Here is a 19,984-nt window from a genome sequence, read left to right as displayed (position 1 = left end):
CTACCCACACACACTGTCATGTTTATTCTACAATAGTTTATTGTAAGTGTGCTAATTTTCACACTCTCACTTAGTGAAAGTAGGCAAAGTTTATGCTATAATTCTCAGTTATTTACTGTAATATTTTACTTACTGCGCCTACGTAGGTTACGGATTTGTTGGCGGAGCTCCGCCAACAGGTCCGGCGTACGCCTGCGGAGGTCGCTCCAGCACCTCTCCAATTGTATGATGGTCCTCCTGCTGCGGATGCGGGTCCTCAATAAGCGGCGGACCTCCGCGTAGGCCTCGCGCTTTACCCCTTTTTTGGGCAAAGGGCCCTGCGCGGCCTACGTGGCGGTCCATTACTGCCACCAGGACGCGCAGCTCGCGGCGCGTGAAAGCTGCTGCGTGCATCATGGCAATGGCGTTTTCCATATATGGGCTTATATTTATAGTGTGTGGTGGCATGTGATTGGTTGGAAATGTATGGTGTCATCTGTAATAAGCTTTATTGATATGTATACATTGATGTGCAGGAGTTTGTACAGTTCGCATGGGCGGAGATTGGCACCCGCGGACACACACAAACACACACACAGATATCATTCAGATAAGGCTTCAAATTATAAACATATTAGTGTTCACATATATATAAAATAAAAACATTTTTTAAAATAAAAACCATTGTATACAACAATCTTACACAACATACATGAAAAGGAGAACATTACATAAAAAAATTGTGCTGAAACAATATAAAATACTCTCTAAACTCACTCAGAAATGTGCTCTCAGAAATGTCCATCTTGCTTCAGTAATTTTCAGCATACACCCACACACACACAGGCTGCATGCAGGGCGTTTATATAGCCAGTGCAACAATCAGTGGACCAATTTGCATAATATACACCTGCCCGGAATTCCGCACCGGAAACCACACGCAGCTATAAATAGCTAAACACTCTTGCATACACTCATGCCACCAGCAACATGGCTACTCGTGAGCAGATGGCAGCAGAGATGGACGAGGTGCAGAAGCAGATGGCAGCTTTAGCACATAGAAGCTTAGCACTGCAGAGGCAGATGCTTGACTTTGCCAATGCTGACTCTGAAATAGCAGGACCCAGTACTATACAAACTCCTTCTTCTGCTTCCCAGGAGTTAGGAGTGAATCCCCTGCAAGACATAGCTAGTGGGGAAACTGAGGGTGATTCTGGACTAGCAGCTCAAACACAAACTACACAAGCAGCTAGTGAAGAGGAAGATGGTAAGGAAGGTCAGGACGATAGCTCACAGGCTACTTCCAAAAAAGAAAAAAGAAAAGACAGCCCGCCTTCACTAAGAGGGAGTTACGGATTTTGGTCACACAGGCCATGCAAAAAATACATCGAGGACCCAAAAACATGGGTGCTGCAACCAAAGACAGAATTTGGAGGGACATCACTAATTCTATTAATGAAGTCGGCTCAATAGTCCGCACCTCGCAGGAAGTTCGAAGACGGTAAGTGTATATTGGCAGTCCATTTTCTGTGCCAAGTATTAATAAAAAGTTACTTAGATGTGATGTTGCCTATAGCAACCAAATGCATAACATGTGTACTATATATTAAAGAAGGTTTTCATAATTTAACACTACCTTGCCCCTATTTTTCACCACATATGTAGTTGGGCCGACTTCAAATCCCACCTGAAGGGCAAGAGGTCTGCAGAGTGGAATGCCTCGAGGGCAACAGGGGGAGGTCCTGCTGCCACTGTGGAATACACAGATCTTGAGGAGATAGCGATGGACTGTGTGAGCTACGAGGAGGGGGTTGGGGTGTCTTATATGGACACGGACCTGCCTGAAATACTCCATGCACATAACTTGCCAGGTAAGTTTACACACATATTTATATTTTTAAATTTTTTTGGATACAAAAGTCTCATATTGTTTTTTTCTACTCTTTTTCCACTCATTCTTCTATTTGCTTTGCACATAAAACAGCACAGGGGGGTGAGCAGGTAGAGTCACAGGAGGGTTATGTGGCTGAGGCTGAAGTGGAGGGACCTAGTGTGTCTGGCAGTGTGGGACCACAAATCCCACCCATCCAGATTCCACCTGGCCCCCCCACCCAACCCTCTGCTATCCCGGAAATCCTGACTGAAATAGCCAGGTATGGTGAGAGCCTGAATGCTTTTCAGGACAGGATGCTCCGGGAGGTAAGCCAGATACCTGTCCGGCTCACTGAGCACAGAACCAGTGTGGAGCAAGGTGTAGCTCAACTCTGCCAAGGTCTGGCAGAGATCAGGCAGGGCCAAGATCAACTCGCCTCCTCCTTCCAAGAACTTGCCAATTCGATTCGGCAAGGGCTCCAGGACATCGCTGTCTCCCTTGCCCACAGTGGCAGAGAGCCAGCCACATCGGCTCCCTCCCCTCCCCCTGCCCAGGAAGAACATCCCACTGGGCAGGGCCCTCGAAGGTCGCTCCACAGACCAAGCCAAGAAGAACAACATCAGGCGGGGAAAAAAAAGAGAAAGTGATGTCTCTCCAGATGGGCAGCACCCATGTTTTACATGTTGCCTCGATGTATTTTTTTATTTTGGCTTGTGTGGCCAGAATGTAGAACTCCCTCAAAGTGAAAGGTTTTCTTTAAATTGCAGCCTGTGAGTTATTTGTGCCTACACCTGAGCCATCTTCCTCTTCCTAGCGTGCTGTGTATGTTTGTGTTTGTGTGTTGGTTCTGGAATCTACCTCAGTTCCCCTAAAAGTTTAGTTTGGCTGGGGGTTCACTTACTTAATTGAAAACATCATATTTTGTCAGAAGAAGGGGTTACCATAGTACTGGGTTCTGCTATGTGCATTTGGCCAATGCCATCTGCTTGCTGCTATGTCCATCTCTGTATGTGATGCTCATTTGTAGCCATGTTGTGTTGTTGATTTTGTTCTTTTTTGAAGTAAAAAAAAAATTACTTTACAATTGTTTGTATGTTTTATTAAAGGTTATGCACTCAGGAAAACTGTGCCCTGTTAACTTGACCATGGCATATTGACATTTGTGGAACAAGGGAACAATCAGAATATTAAGACAAACATTGCATAGTGTAATTTTAAATCTGTATGCCTTGCACAACACTTAATTGGCCATATAAAAAAAAACCCCAAAAAAACTTGGGTTACTAGGGGCAACATGACATAGTATTAGATATGGACACATATTCCCCCAAAAAAACCAACACAAACATATTAAGTCACATTAAATGTAGGCTGCATTATGGTGCTCATGTTATTTGGTATGTACAAAGGAATATGTCTATGTCGAGAAGATTTAGCTGATGTAGTTTATAAGTTTGTTTAGTCACATTTGAGATTATTAAACAAATAATTAAAACATGAATTTAACATCAGTTAATTTTTATTTGTCCAAAAAATACAGTGCATTATTTGTGAGTGTGTCAGATTTGTTTGTGGTAACAATACAAATATTAAGTGGCCATATAATTGCTGTTTGTATTATTTTGTAAGAGCAGTGTTTGGCGAGTAAATGCTCAACAGGTGAATTCAGTTGCTAATTAATTGCTAATTAGAGCAGACACACACTTGTAACAGTACTTCGCAAGTGCTGAGTAGCTGTAGACTTACTCTTCGGCTGCGTCAAGATAGCGAACATTTGTTATGCACTTTTAACATAGGATACGCATTTTTACCAAAAACACGCCTACTGCCTACTGCTAGTCTAGATGCATACTCCACACTAGCCGCCCACTTTCACGCCCATTTCGTAGGATTGCAAAGCCGTGCCTCTGCCATTCCTCCGTCACTCCCTGTTTTCGTTTGTGTATTACGAGCAGATTTTCTTGTAGTAATTCTGCACAAGTGTCGTATCGCTAGCTTTGCGCATGCGTATTTCCACTTTTGCGCTTGCGCAGTTTGAGGTTTTTCTGCCGTTTGCGATGCAATGATCTGCTGCGAACAACTCGGAATGAGGGCCTTTGTTAGCAGTTTGGCAAAACCATGTGCACTGCAGGGGAGGCAGATATAACATGTGCAGAGAGAGTTAGATTTGGGTGGGTTATTTAGTTTCTGTGCAGGGTAAATACTGGCTGCTTTATTTTTGCACTGCAATTTAGATTTCAGTTTGAACACACCCCACCCAAATCTAACTCTCTCTGCACATGTTATATCTGCCTCCCCTGCAGTGCACATGGTTTTGCCAAACTGCTAACAAAGCTCCTGCTGCGATCAACTCAGAATTACCCCCATTCTGTGGCTGTATTGAAAATTTAACACTTCCCTTGTTTCATTCTCATACAAAGAGCTAAAATGCCGAATTGCTGGTATTCATAAGCACAATATTACTTGTGTATAACAAACAACAGTCCTCCTGTATGTGCTAGTATTCAGAGACTCCTGCAGGGAATCATATGCAAATTAGCTGTAGACCAAAAGGCACACATAACAGTTGTAATGATAGCTTTTGTCCAGCAGTTAGTAGTTACTTTATGTAGCAGTTAGTAATCCTCCTATTTGTTTTAAATTTTCACACAAGGAGTCATATATCAGTTTAGCTGCAAATTGAAAGGCAAATTCTGCAGTTTGTAATATTAGAGATGTGCACTTTTTGTGTTTTGTGTTTTGCTTCTAATTCCCCACTTGTGTTTTGTTTTTGGGTTGGTTTTTGCAAAAACCACCCTTTCGTGTTTTGGTTTTGGATCTGGATGATTCTTGAAAAAACAAAAACAGCTAAAATCCTAGAATTAGGGGGTAATTTTGATCCTACGGTATTATTAACCTCAATAACATTCATTTCCACTCATTTCCAGTCTATTCTGAAATCCTCACACCTCATAATATTGTTTTTAGGCCAAAAGGTTGCACCGAGGTGGCTGTATGACTAAGTTAAGCGTGCGGCACAAACACCTTGCACATCTAGGATTGGCACTGCAGTGTCAGACAGGATGGCACTTAAAAAAACTAGGCCCCAAACAGCACATCATGCACAGAAGTAAAAGAGGTGCAAGATGGAATTGTCCTTGGGCCCTCCCACCCACCCTTATGTTGTATAAACAGGACATTCACACTTTAACAAACCAATCATTTCAGCGACAAGGTCTGCCACACGACTGTGGCTGAAATGACTGGTTTGTTTGGGCCACCACCAAAAAAGAAGCAATCAATCTCTCCTTGCACAAACTGGCTCTACAGAGGCAAGATGTTGACCTCATCCTCATCCTCTGATTCCTCAACCCTTTCAATGTGTACATCCTCCTCCTCACAGAGTATTAATTTGTCCCCATTGAAATCCACCATCACAGGTCCCTGTGTACTTTCTGTAGGCAATTGCTGATCAAGGTCTTCCTGGAGGATTTTATAATTCATTTTGATGAACATCATCTTCTCCACATTTTGTAGAAGTAACCTCCTATGCCAATCGCTGACAAGGTTACCGGCTGCACTAAACACTCTTTCGGAGTACACACTGGAGGAAGGAACCTTAGGTAAAATAAAGCCAGTTTGTGCAAGGGCATCCAAATTGCCTCTTTTTCCTGCCAGTATACGTATGGACTGTCTGACATGCCTATTTGGATGCTGTCACTCATATAATCCTCCACCATTCTATCAGTGGTGACAGAATCATATGCAGTGACAGTAGACATGTCAGTTATCATTGGCAGATCCTTCAGTACGGATCAGATGTCAGCTTTCGTTCCTGACTGCCCTGCAACACTGCCAGCGGGTGGGCTAGGAAATCTTATCCTCTTTCTTGCAGCCCCAGTGGCGAAAGAAATTGAAGTATGAGCTGTTGAAGGGTTATGTTCTGCTTGAGTTGAAAATTTACTAACCAGCAGGTCTTTGCACCTCTGGACACTTGTGTCTGCCGGAAAGAGAGATACAATGTAGGCTTTAAACCTAGGATCGTGCACGGTGGCCAAAATGTAGTGCTCTGATTTCAACAGATTGACCACCCTTGAATCCTGGCAAAGCGAATGAAGGGCTCCATTCACAAGTCCCACATACTTTGCTGAATTGCTCCATCTTAGCTCCTCCAATTTCTCCAGCTGCTTCTGAAAAGCCTGATGATTATTAGCCACCATCTGGCCACATGGTTGGTTATAAATCATATCTATTAAGATTACATTTCTATTTTTCTTACAAATGTATGCAGTTTTTTATATTTTTACATATTTAGAGAGACATTGGAGCTGATAGTGAGGGAATGTACACGCCCACATAGCTCTGGCCACCCCCACACAGCACAGATCACACCTCCCCCATTTCTCACAATAGGCCCTTGAATATTTTCAGCTCGAGGCCCATGTGGCCCTTTATCCGACCCTGCCTGACTCAAGCTGGCAGTGTTTGAACTGACTTCACGTGTGGCAAGTTCGAAGGGTTGGAGAACCTTGCACAAGACAGAAATCATTCTCCACTGTGCTTGAGTCAGATGCATTCCTTATCCTTTGCCTATAGGTGGATGTATAGGCTTGAATAGCCTTTTGCTGCTCATCCATCCTCTGAAGCATATAGAGTATTGAATTCTACCTCCTTACTGCCTCTTGCTTCAGGTGATGGCAGGGCAGGTTCAGGTGTGTTTGATGGTGCTCCAGGCTTTGGCATGCAGTAGCTGAATGTCGAAAATGGCCCGCAATTTTTCGGGCCACCAACAGCATCTCCTACGCGCCCCTGTCATTTAAAAAAAAATTGTGCACCACCAAATAAATTGTATGTGCAAAACATGGGACGTGCTGGAATTTGCCCAGATGTAATCCACGCACAATATTGGTGGCATTGTCCAACATCACAAATCCCCAAGAGAGTCTAATTAGGGTAAGCCATTGTGCATTGATGTCCCTCAGTTTCCATAAGAGGTTGCCAGCGGTGTGCCTCTTACGGAAAACAGTGATACATAGCGTAGCCTGCCTAGGAATGAGTTGGCATTTTTGAGATGCTGCTACTGGTGCTGCTACTGTTGTTGGTGCGGGAGGCCATACATCTACCCAGTGGGCTGTCACAGTCATATAGTCCTTAGTATGCCCTGTTCCACTTGTCCACATGTCCGTGGTTAAGTGAACAGTGGGTACAACTGCATTTTGTAGGACACTGAGGACACTTTTTCTGACGTCTCTGTACATTCTCGGTATCGCCTGCCTAGTGAAGTGGAACCTAGATGGGATCTGATATCGAGGACACAGCACCTCAAACAATTCTCTAAGTCCCACTGATACCGGGTGCACGTCTAACACCAACATAGCTGTCAGGCCTCCGTTATCCACTTTGCAAAAGGATGACTGCTGTGATATTTCATCTTCCTCACAGAGGACTGTTGGACAGTCAGTTGCTTAGTTGAAGTAGTACAAGTGGGCTTCTGACTTCTCCTCTGGGATGACGATCGACTCCCAGTAGCAACAACAGCAGCGGTAGCAACAGCAGGCGTACCACTCAAGGATCCTCCAGAGGAATCCCGGATAAGAAAGGACTCCTCAGTCTTGCCAGTGACATGGCCTGCAGGACTACTGACGTTCCTGACTGAGGAGTAAGCTGACATTGAGGGAGATGTTGGTGTGGCTTGCAGGAGCTTGGGTACAAGAGGAAGAATGGATTTAGGTGCCAGTGGACTACTTACGCTCTTACCCAAAGTTTTACAACTTGACACTGACTTCTGATGAATGCACTGCAGGTGACGTATAAGGGAGGATGTTCCTAGGTGGTTAACATCCTTACACCTACTTATTACAGATAGACAGAGGCAACACATGGCTTGACACCTGTTGTCCGGATTTTTGGAGAAATAATTACCCACCAAAGAGGTGGCTTTTTTGGTATTTTGTCCAGGCATCACAATGGGCTTCTTTATCCCACGGAAAACAGGTGTCTCCTCAGTGCCTGATTTAAACAATACACATCACCATCAGAATCCTCATCCTCAACTTCCTCCTCAGTGCCAGCAAAACCCATATCCTCATCCTGGTGTACTTCAACAGTGACATCTTTACTTTGAATATCAGAAACTGGACTTTCCAGCACTTGCAGGGGGTGTGCACATGGTGGAAGGAGCCACCTCTTCCCATCCAGTGTTGGGAAAGTCAGGCATCGCAACCGCCAACACCCTTGGACTCTCCTTTGGGATTTGTGATACCATCTTAGAACGCACAGTTCTTTTCTGTGCTTTTTACAGCTTAACTCTTATCATTTTTCTAGCTGGAGGATGAGGGCTTCCATCGTCATGTGAAGCTGAACCACTAGTCATGAACATAGGCCAGGGTCTTAGCCGTTCCTTGCCACTCTGTGTCATAAATGGCATATTGGCAAGTTTACGTTTCTCCTCAGACCATTTAAATTTATTTTTTTGGGTCTTCTTACTGAACTTTGGCTTTTTGAATTTTACATGCCCTCTAATATCACATTTGGCATCGGCCTTGGCAGACAACATTGATCCTATAGATTGTAAGCTTGCGAGCAGGGCCTTCCTACCTCTGTCTGTCTGTTTTTACCCAGTTTTGTTCTATTACTGTTGTTCTAATTGTAAAGCGCAACGGAATATGCTGCGCTATATAAGAAACTGTTAATAAATAAATAAATAATGGCATTTCATCGTCTATGTCATGACTAGTGGCAGCAGCTTCAGCACTAGGAGGAAGTGGATCTTGATCTTTCCCTATTTTATGCTCAGAATTTTTGTTCTCCATTATTCTTCTGGAGTTATATAACAATATGCGGTACAGGAGAACATACCTCTACACCAAACATGGCAAACCCTGTGAAGATTATTTGGATTAAATATTAATAACCCCTTTATTTGGAGTAAATAATATACAGCACAGGACAGCACCACTGAACTTATATGGCAGCACCACTGGACTGGAATTATACAGCAGGATCACTGGAATTATATGGCAGTATCACTGGACTGGACTTATACGCCAGTACCACTGTAATTATACGGCAGGATCACTGGACTTATACGGCAGGATCACTGTAATTATATGGCAGGATCACTGGACTTATACTGCAGTATCAATGGACATATACGGCAGTATTACTGTACATATACGGCAGTATCACTGGTCTGGACTTATACGCCAGTACCACTGTAATTATACGGCAGGATCACTGGACTTATACGGCAGGATCACTGGAATTACATGGCAGGATCACTGGACTTACATGGCAGGATCAATGGATTTATACGGCAGTACCACTGGACATATATGGCAGCACAGGGACACCACCACTGGATTGATGCAGGACAACACAGCACCACTGCAATGGACTTGACTTATACAGCTACACTGGACATATGGCAGCAGAGGACACCACCACTGTAACTGGACTGATGCAGCACAACACACCACCACTGGACTGATGCAGCACAACACAGCACCACTGGACAGCACTGGAAATATGGCAGCAGAGGACACAACCACTGTGACTGGACAGATGCGGCACAAGACACGGACACTGAGGATGGAGACAGAGGACCTCTCTACACTTTCCAATGCCGGAGTGAAAATGGCGGTGACGCGCGGCTCCTTATATGGAATTCAAACCCTGCAAGAATCCGACAGCAGGATGATGACGTTTTGCCTCGTTCTGGTTTCCGAGTCAGGTGGGAAAACCTGAGCCTGACTCGGACCCGGGCTCGTGACGTGAAGTCTGGTAGGGTTCGGTTTTTTGAGAACCGAACCCGCTCATCTCTAGTAATAATTGCTCTTTTGCAGTAGTTAGCAGTCCTCCTGCTTATATTAAGGCACCTTAGCACATGCCCATTAGCAATTACTCAGAGGATACACCTTGCAGCCATATTTCATATGTGCTTCCTCTTGCAAAATAATTATTTCAAAGTCAATTGTTGTTTGAAACTATTCGTCTTTTTTTTATCCACTTCTGAGAGGAAGGTTCACCCCCAGCAGCAGCCCGAGCATACAAGGATTCTGCTGGGCAATCCTGGATAGGGGAGGAGTCAGTTAACCTTTGCAAATTGAATGCAAGAGAACTACATCTAATCATTAGCTTTGATCATTATAAAGAGAATGATAATTAAGGCATTTCATGTGCTGGGATCTAGCTGAGAGCTTGGAGCTAGCTGATGCTGGACTGCTTGGTATTATTATTTTACCAGATTTTCCCAAATACTATGCATGATTTTGCTGCAAATTACATAATAGGGAGGAGGTTCCTAGATGGTTACTGTCCCTACCTCTAATTACTTTGGCTTCATAAACAGTACAAATGGCTTGACAACTATCAGGATTTGGGTAAATTTAATTTTACCATTAAAAAGAGGTGGCTTTTTAGATATTATACCCATGCATGACAATGGCCTTCTTTTTATCATGAGCAAGAACTGCTGCCACTGGTGGCTAACTTACTTTGATACAAACAACATACTCCTCATCAACATCCTTATTGTCAACATCCTCATTAGCATCAGGTACACAAATATCCCTCTCATCCTGTTGCACTTCCACAAAAGCATCCTCAATTTCTATGTCACCATCTTTACTTGTACTGCTTACCCCCACATTTGCAGATGGTGCAAAAATGGTGGAAGGAGGCTTGACTATGTATGGCCCCTGCTTTTGCAATAGGCATTCTAGAGCATGAAACAGCAGTAGTAATAGCATGACTCTGATCCTGAACACACACAAGTTTTTTTTTTTTTTTTTCATTTTTACACACTTATACACACAGCGCTTCTAGTTTTGGTGGCACCTAATGAATGTTATTATACAAGACACTGCCTGAACATGCACAACACACACAAGTTGTTTTTTTAATTTAAACACTGTCACTCACAATGCTTCTAGTAATGGTGGCACCTAATGAACATTATTTTGTTACACAGTGCCTGAACCTGTGCAACAAGCACAAGTTTGTTTTTTTAACAGTGGAACTCACATCACTTCTAGTATAGGTGGCACCTAAGGAATGATGTTTTACAACACAATGCCTGTACCTGAACAATGCACAACAGATTTTTTTTTTAAACACTGTGGTTCACAATACTTCCAGTAATGGTGTCAAACAATGTACATTATTTTACAAACATTGCCTGAACCTGAACAACACAAAGTTTTATTTATTTTTTCCATATTGTGATTCCCAGTGCTTCTAGTAATTGTTATGAACTTGAATATCTGTAATTTAGGAGAGTGGGTGGCAACTGGGGAGTTCCAGTACTCACATGTGGATCTGCAGCTGGATATGGATAATAGCAGCTACACCTTCTCTAACCACTGACTCCGTTATTCCTCCCAGTAGTCAGTTGGTGCCTGAAGAGCTAGTCTTCTCCTATAGCAGCCGTGTTTGAATGGGCAAATTAGGTCCGCCCAGACCCCGATGCCTCCAGGTCTTACAAGGTACAAGGCACTGACTAAGACTGAGAGTAAATAAGGGGAAAGCTAACTAAGACTAATGTTTCTAACAACGGGAAAGAGTACAGAGAAAACAATAAACAGATTATGTGCGGCATGGCCACCAAAACCCCAACGCAAGAACTAAGGTTAACGGCAGAACCGAAGGAGAAGATTCTGTTGCTGCTTGAGGTGTACAACAAAAAGTATCGTGGCCTAGCCATAACATGTGACTCCGTTTCCAAAATAAACAACAATGGCTGCAAGGAACCACCACAGAAAACTACACAAGAAAGTATAATAAAAGTTGCAACCTCTGCCGCTAAATGCGGCAGAGCCACTAACTCATGGTGCCACAAGAGGCGAACAAAAAAACTAACGGAGCTCCGAGGTGTACTGGAACCTGATAAACTCCACTGGAAACAGACCAGGAGATAAGCTGGACACGATCCTTCTAACTGTATGCAGGTAACAGGAACAACAGGAATCACAGGCTGGGACTGGAACTACCAGATACAAGCATACTGCTCGCAGGAAGCTATCACTGGCAGGGCTGTACTATCCTGGCCCCCCTTATAAAGGCCCTGCCAACCAATAATGTGAGGACCAAGTAGCCCAGCCCCCGGGCCTTAATTAATCAGTTGTAGCTTTGCATGCTAAGCGCGACATCCCTACTGTTTAGTAACAGCCGGGACTGAACTAAATAGTGGCTGCCTGGTGTCTCTGGTTCGGTATCCGTTCACATGGTCGACCATGTTATGGTCGACCATTATTAGGTCGACCACTATTGGTTCGACATTGACATGGTTGACATGGACACATGGTCGACACATGAAAATGGTCAACACATGAAAAGGTCGACATGATTTTTTTAACTTTTTTTTCTTTTGGGGAACTTTTCCATACATTACGATCCACGTGGACTACGATTGGAACGGTAATCTGTGCCGAGCGAAGCGGTAGCAGAGCGATGGCACCATGCCCTAAGCATGGCGAGCAAAGCAAGCCATGCGAGGGGACACGGTGCACTAATTGGGGTTCCCAGTCACTTTACGCAAAAAACTAAACCAAAAAACTAAAAAACATCATGTCGACCTTTTCATGTGTCGACCTTCCATGTGTCGAACATTTTCACGTGTCGACCATGTGTCCATGTCGACCATGTCAATGTCGACCAATAGTGTTCGACCTAATGACTGTCGACCATAAAATGGTCGACCATTCATACCGGAACCCTTTGGTTGCCAGGCAACCGGCTGGAGCAGGATGCCCAGCAGCGGAAGTGACGCACCGGGCCCATAGCCCAGCAACAGCCGGGAGCCAGCTTGTCACTAAGCAGCCACGGCAGCTAACATTACCCCCCCTTTGAGTAGGGGGTAAGTAACCCCTAAATCCGGGTTTATAAGGAAACTCACAGAAAAAGGTTTCTTGAGCTTAGGGGCATGCAAAACCTTGTCTAAGACCCAAGATCTCTCTTCTGGTCCATACCCCTTCCAGTGGACCAAAAAATAGAGCTGACCCCGGGAAAGCTTAGAATCCAAGACCTTATCTACCAAGAACTCCTGTTGACCCTGAACATTCACAGGAGATCTATTTCTGATGACTTCCCGAGGGAAATTAATGGAAGTGACAAACGGCATAAGCGGAGAACAATGAAAGGTGTTGGATATTTTTAGAGATCTGGTAGAGGGTCTCTGTTTACTGACGGAGCTCACAGTGTTCTTCTCTTCAACATAATTTTTCAAGTTGTCTCTTAATTCAGTGTTCTTCTGCATCGTTTACAAATCACAAGTCATCTCTTCATTCAGTGTTCTTCAGCATCATTTACAAATCACAAGTCATCTCTTCTTTCAGTGTTCTTCAGCATCGTTTACAAATTACAAGCCATCTCTTCATTCAGTGTTCTTCAGCATCATTTACAAATCACAAGTCAACTCTTCATTCAGTGTTCTTCAGCATCGTTTACAAATCACAAGTCATCTCTTCATTCAGAGTTCTTCATCATCATTTAAAAATCACAAGTCACGAACATTTCCTCTTTCAGAATTCACTCAGACTTATCTCCTAGTCATTGTGTATGATTGTGGTCTCAGAAAAGCTGAATTAATTTTTCTTTAATGTGTCATTCTCATTCATTGTCCTCATTGCCTACCCCCCTACATCTTCGGGCCTAAGTCTTCAATCCATGAGTTAGAAATACATTCAGCCATCTCGTTTCCCTCCTTTGCAGAAAGCTGCTCCCTCAGTCAATTGTCAGTCGTCAGATCCTCAACTCAAGCCGAGCGTGACACATGAAAGTCGGAACATGTCCAAAAAAAATTTCTCCCGGAAGACAGCTCTCTCAAGGACAAGGTGCACCTTTCTCTAAATAGCTCTGAGGTGGGAAGTCAAAGGCAAGGATGAAGACGGATTATTGGGATTAAAGGATTTGGCTCTGGGATGGTAGCCAAGGACTGAAAAGAACAGAGACACCGTAGTGGACGAATGACAGATGTTGGAGGCAAACTCAGCCAGGGGAAGATATTCCGACCAATTGTTCAGAAGATTAGAGGCATAACAAAGCAAGTATTGCTTCAGAAATTGGTTAACATGCTCCATCTGTCCGTTAGACTGCAGATGGTATCCAGAGGTCAAGATGAGCTTCATGTTTAATGAGGTGCAAAAGGCCTTCCTGAAGCGGGCAATAAACTGTGGTACTCGATCTGAAACAATATTTGTGGGCAACCCATGGAGCCTGAAAACATGGCGAAGAAACAGGACCGCCAAGCAACAAAATGGGCCATCTTGCTAAAGCGATCTTCCACCACCCAGATAACCTGAAACCCAGAGGAGAGTTGAAGATCCACCACAAAAGCCATCAAAATGTGTGACCATGGCTTGACCGGAATAGCTAGAGGCAAGAGTTGCAAAACAGGAAGAGATCGGGGCACCTTGTTTTGGCAGGGTAGTACAAACTCCCTAACGTCCCTAGTGATATTATGCCACCAAACTGAGCAAGAGAGCAGCTCAAGCGTCTTAGCCCCACCCGGATGACCAGCAATATTATTATGAGAAACTCAGCAAGGAGACTGCCTCTCAAAAACACCGGAACTAAGAGACGGCCAGCGGGCGGTGTTACTGGGAGCCTGAGCCTGAAGCTGGAGTAATTGTGTGTGCAGATCCTGAGTGAGACTGGTCCAAGTGGAGGTCGCTGGAATAATGGAGGTGGCAGAAGGTCGGACTTCATGAACAGGCAGGAAACAATGCGACAAGGCATGTGCTTTAGTGTTCTTAGAACCGGTCTATAGGTAATGATGAAATTGTACCGAGTAAACAATAATGCCCAGTGAGCCTGATGGGAATTTAGACGCTTAGCTGACTCGATATACTGTCATTTTTTGTGGTCAGTGAACACAGTTATGGTATGCCTTGCCCCTTCAAATCAGTGTCTCTATTCTTCGAAGGCCCACTTAATGGTCAACAGTTCCCTATTCCCAACATCGTAGTTGGCCTCAGCAGAAGAGAACTTTTTAGACAAAGGCACAGGGGTGCAGTACCAAAGACATGGGGTCTTCCTTGGACAGGACTGCACTTACCCCAACTTCAGAAGCGTCTACCTCAACAATAAATGGTAGATCAGGGTAGGGGTGTCTCAGGACGGGAGCCATTACAAAGGCCTGTTTCAATGCCTGGAAAGCACGCTCCACCTGTGGTTGCCATTTAAATGGATCTGCACCCTTTCTCATGAATGCCACAATGGGAGCGACCAATTTCGAGAAAGCATAAATGAAGCCTCTATAATAGTTGCCAAAAACCTCTGAATAGCCTTTAGGTTGATGGATTGAGCCCAATCCAGGACTGCCTGGAGTTTTTTGGGTTCCATAAAAAAACCCATCAGGAGAAATGATGTACCCTAAGAAGGACACCCCCGTGACATCAAATTCACATTTCTCCAGTTTGGCGTAAAGATGATTCTCCTCAAACTTCTGGAGCAAGTGCTGCGAGGAACCACTGCAGAAAACTACACAAAGAAAGTAAAATAAATGATGCGACTTCTGCCGCTAACTCACGGAGCCACGAGAGGCAAACAAAGAAACTACCGGAGCTCCGAGGTGTACTGGAACCTGATAAACTCCACTGGAAGCAGACCAGGAGACAAGCTGGACACGAGCCCTCTAACTGGATGTAGGTAACAGGAACACCAGATATCACAGGCTGGACTGGAACTACCAGAGACAAGCAGACTGCTCGCAGGAAGCTATCACCAGTGGATCTGTTCTAACCTGGCCCCCCTTACAAAGGCCCTGCCAACCAATAATGTGAGGACCAGGCAGCCCAGCCTCCCGGGCCTTGATTAATCAGCTGTAGCTTTGCGTGCTAAGCGCGGCCTCCCATCTGCTTAGTAACAGCCGGGACTGAGCTTAAGAGTGGACGCCTGGCGTCTCCGGTTGCCAGGCAATTGGCCGGAGCAGGACGCCCAGCGGCAGAAGTGATGCATCGGGCCCATCGCCCTGCAATGGTTGGCAGCTGGGGCGTCACTAAGCAGTCGCAGCGGCTGACAGCAATGGTGATACATTAGCACCTAATAAACATTATTTTACAACACAATGCCCAAACCTGAACAACACACACATTATTTTTGTACACACTGTAACTCACAGTGCTTCTAGTAATGGTGCCAGCTAGTGAACATTATTTTACAACACAGTTCCTTAACCTGAACAACACTTAATTTATTTTTTGTAAACACTGTACAGTAGTACAGTATATGCATTTAAATTAATTTCCCTATATATGTTGCATGCGTTGTTCTATAGCAACTACATTTTTCATTGTACTTAAAGTAACAGCACCATAATAATGTCTAGTTTTAATTGCATTTGGAAACATCCTCACCCTTCACTGTTTGTTGTCAATCACATACACAGTTAAATAATTTCTATATGTGTAGAGAAAAAACAGATGGCAATTTTTTTACGTTTTTGCAAAGTTCAAATATAGTACACAAAATTATACAAAATACAGGTATAAAAAATGTGGGAACCTCATACAAAATGTTTTACATATTAAGGACACTTTTTTGCAATAAGCAATGTTGTTAACTATTAATGATTCTGACAGAAAACAATGTGTAAGGCAACAATTATTTTCTTCTTTTAAGACGTTGGCTAGGAGGGTCCTTTACGGCTTCTCCATGCATTACCATCATGAGTGTGGAAGTCATAGCTGGGAGATGATGGTGCAGAACCACTTTAAGGAATGTTGCTTGAAGATGTTTTATGTGTCTCAGGTATGCATGCATTTAATTGATACCTCAATGACAGGACAATAGTATTTAAATCCCTTAATCCATTGCTTTGGGAAGCTTGCATCCCAAGAAATGTTTTATGCATCTTATGGTTTGAACTATGCATTCTATTGAGGATGCGGTTATCCTGGGGGGGTGATCCTGGCAGTCGGAATACCAATGCCGGAAACCCAATACTTGTCAGAATGCTGACACCTTAATCCTGACAGGGTCAGGAGGCTGACGTTGGAATCCTGAAAGCCAGCAACCCGACTGTAAGTATAGCGGTTAGGTTTAGGCGCCACTCAGAGTGGTTAGGGTTAGGTTGACCTTTAGGCTGTGGGAAGGGGCGGTTAGGGTTAGGCACCACCGGGGGAGGTTAGGTTTAGGCATTAAAGAGGAGGGCTAGGGTTAGGCTGCGGGAAGGGGTGATTGGGTTTAGGCACCATCGGGGGAGGTTATGGTTAGACACTATGGGGGGGAGGTTAGGGTTAGGCTGCAGGAAGGCAGGTAAAGGAGTGGGGATATCATACTTACCTCGATACTACCAGAATTTTAAAGATAGAGATTCTGGCGTCGGTATTGTGACCGCTGGCATCCCATCCACCAGTCACACATACCAAACCCTTCTAATGAGTGTCATATTTTGATTTTCTACAGCTGTACATAACTTAGTTATGTTCATATTCAGAACAGACAATACATGGTTTCTTCTAATTTGCTATAGCACTCAGAAATTGTGCTGCATGATCAATGCCAGTTGTAGAACAGTTTTGGATGTTGGTTATTGGCTTGGTGATTCTGGACTTGGTACTGTTTGTGGTGTCCTGGGCCATAATCAGGAGTGACTGGTGCCTTCAAACAGAGTGCAAGGGCTTTGTTGATTGACACTGTCACTGCCCCACAGCTCTTGCATCTGGTTAGCAGGGTGCCCGGAATTTAACCCTGCAGCCAGGATCTCTGCTGCAGCTCCAACAGAGCATCCTGTGGATGCTCCTGATGGGCACCCTGCAGTCTTTGCAGCTGATCAGAGCTGTATTCAGGATGCCCCAGTCAGTGTTGCCCTTGATTGTAAATGTTATAGGATCTGTTGGGAAATGCCTCATGGTGTGTTTAAAGCGCTTTTTGATAATGCACAGATAGATTGCCATTGGTAGAAAAGTACACAGCAGCACAAAAACAAACAAATTCCCCCAAAAAAGTTTAAAAAAATATTAAAGCTTTAGTCTTGATTTTGGGCCTACTTCAGACCTGATCGCTCCTCTGCAAATTTGCATAGGGCTGCACAGGGGCGGATCCAGAAAAAAATTACAGGGGGGGCACCATAAGGGACGTGGCTTCGTTGGAATGGGCGTGGCTTCGTTGGAATGGGCGTGGTATTGCAGGAAAAGACTACCTTATACCCCAGTTTTGCAACCTGCACGCCCAGACGTTGGCCACCACAGAAAAGAAAAATAATCCTGATTCATGCCCCTTACATTATTTGTCATTTTTCCTCCTTATAGTAATGCCCAGTATACATTATTCCACATACTGCAATGGCCCTTAGACATTATTCCACACACAATAATGCACATGACACAATATGCACACACTGTAATGCCCCAGACACATTATGCCACACACCGTAATGCCTGTGACACATTATGACAGGAATCGCAATGCCCGTTATACATTATGCTACACACTGCACTGCCCCTGATACATTATAGCACATACAATGTCTGGGACACATTATGCCACACACTGCAATGACCTTGAGACATTATACCACAATGCCCGTGATATAGTATACCATACACCGTAATGCCTGTGACACATACCGCAATGCCCGTTATACCCTATGCCACACACCGCAATGCCCGTTATATATTATGCCACACTGTAATAACCCTGAGACATTATACCACATACCACAATGCCCGTGATATAGTATACCACACACCGTAATGCCTGACACATTATGACACACACCGCAATGTCCGTGATACATTATGCCACACACTGCAATGACCCTGAGACATTATACCACATATCACAATGCCAGCGATAGAGTATACCATACACCGTAATGCCTGCGACACATTATGACACACACCGCAATGTCCGTGATACATTATGCCACACACCGTAATGCCCATTACACATTAAGTCCTACAGTAAGGCTTCTAATTACTTTTCAAATACCTGCTCGTTGTCAGGGGTTTCATGCACTGGGTGTCATGCTCGTTGCCAGGGGTTTCATGCTCTTGGTTCCATGCACGGTGCCAGGGGTTTTCATGCTCAGGGTGTCATGCTCGTTGCCAGGGGTTTCATGCACTGGGTGTCATGCTCGTTGCCAGGGGTTTCATGCACTGGGTGTCATGCTCGTTGCCAGGGGTTTCATGCACTGGGTGTCATGCTCGTTGCTAGGAGGTAGTCCTTGTTGCTAGGGCTGTGCTCCCAGTGCCACATATGACCCCAGTGCCAGATATTCCCCCACGGTGCCAGGTACTCACATGCCCCCAGTGCCAAATATAGCCCCCCCCATGTGCCAGGTACACATATACCCCCAGTGCCAGATATTCCCCGACAGTGCCACATATGCCCCCAGTGCTATATATGCCCCCATTGCCACATATGCCCCAGTGCCAGATATTCCCCCCCCCAGTGCCACATATGCCCCCAGTGCCAGACAATGCCCCAGTGCCAGATATCCCTTCCCTGCCAGTTATTCCCCCCAGTGCCAGATATCCCCCCCCCCAGTGCCACATATGCCCCCAGTGCCAGATATCCCCCCCCCCCCAGTGCCAGATATGCCCCCAGTGCCAGATATTCCCCCCAGTGCCATATATGTCCCCAGTGCCAGATATTCGCCCCCCCCCCTCCCTGCAAATATGCCCCCAGTGCCAGATATTCCCCCCCAGTGCGTCCCCCGTCCCCCCCCCCCTTCCTCCGCCGCCGCCGCTGCTCCCCCCCGCTCCCCTGCTGTTAGGAGGGACACGGAGGGCACAGTGCACGCCTCCCTGTGTCCCTCCTGGGTCTCCGGCGGCCGCGGGTCACTGTAATAAAGGAAGTGCTCACGAACGGCACTTCCTTTATGAGACCAGCGGCCGCCGGAGACACAGGAGGGACACAGGAGAGGCGCGCACTGTGCCCTCCGTGTCCCTCCTAACAGCAGGGGACGAAACAAGACCGCAGACTGACATGCGGACACTCGTCCGCATGTCAGTCTGCACTAAAAATGACAGGGGGGGCACGTGCCTTGGTGCCCCCCCCCTAAATCCGCCACTGGGGCTGCAATCAGATAGTCGCCGCCCATAGAGAGTGAAAACCCGCCCGGTGCAAGTGTGCGAATGCATGCGTACACTGTGCAAAAACTTCGCGAGACTATGGACAGCTGCAAATCCGTTCGCATCTCACTCACCA

The sequence above is a fragment of the Pseudophryne corroboree genome, chromosome 4 (assembly GCF_028390025.1).
Source record: "Pseudophryne corroboree isolate aPseCor3 chromosome 4, aPseCor3.hap2, whole genome shotgun sequence".
Classification (NCBI taxonomy): domain Eukaryota; kingdom Metazoa; phylum Chordata; class Amphibia; order Anura; family Myobatrachidae; genus Pseudophryne; species Pseudophryne corroboree.
The sequence above is the reverse complement of the archived record's forward strand: the minus strand, read 5'-3'. Positions refer to the sequence as shown.